The sequence below is a fragment of the Bison bison genome, unplaced genomic scaffold, assembly GCF_000754665.1.
Source record: "Bison bison bison isolate TAMUID 2011002044 unplaced genomic scaffold, Bison_UMD1.0 scf7180017864379, whole genome shotgun sequence".
In the NCBI taxonomy this organism is placed as follows: domain Eukaryota; kingdom Metazoa; phylum Chordata; class Mammalia; order Artiodactyla; family Bovidae; genus Bison; species Bison bison.
This window is the reverse complement of record NW_011494951.1, coordinates 11,552,480-11,553,159: the sequence shown is the minus strand read 5'-3', so window position 1 is coordinate 11,553,159 and position 680 is coordinate 11,552,480. Positions and strand designations below refer to the sequence as shown.

The window sequence follows — 680 nt, the reverse complement described above, 5'->3', positions numbered from 1 at the left end:
AGGTTTATTTCTGGGCTCTCTACTCTTTTCCATAGATCAATGTGTTTGCTTTTATGCCACTATCATGCTGTTTTGATTAATGTAGCTTTGTAGTATAGTCTGAATGGGGAACATGATACATCCGGTTATTTTTTTTCTCCAGTCAGCTTTGGCAATTGAGTCTTTTGTGGTTCCAAAAAAAATTTTAGAATAATTTTGTTGTACTTTTGTGAAAGTGTCCTGGGTATTTTGATAGTGATTGCATTAAATCTATAGATTGCTTTGGATAGTATGGACATGTTTAACAACATTAATCCTTCTAATCAAGGAACACGGCATGTTTTCTACTCCTTTTCATCATTTTCAAAATCCTTCATCAGTGTTTATAGTTTTCAGAGTATAGGTCTTTCGCCTTCTAGGTTAAGTTTATTCCCTGGTATTTTATCCTTTTTAGTCTGATCATAAATGGGACTGTTCCCTGAATTTCTTTTTCTGATAGTTCATTATTAGTGTATGAAGTGTATTAGTGTAAAAAGCAATATATTTCTGCAAATTAATCACAGAAATCTTCATATTAACATGCCACAGGCTAACTGAGTGTCTTATCTTCACACAGCCATGTACACAGCAGAGTCTATGCCCAATCAACCCCTGCTCAGAGGCAAAAATGGGCAAGATCTCCAAAAGTTGCTCAGGGAAGT

General features: G+C 35.0%; 1 protein-coding gene across 1 annotated transcript in view; it reads left to right on the top strand.

The window, feature by feature from the left end:
- Positions 1 to 680, top strand: part of LOC105001201 (interferon-induced very large GTPase 1-like) — a 12,399-nt gene that overhangs the window by 2,704 nt on the left and 9,015 nt on the right. The window lies entirely within an intron of this gene.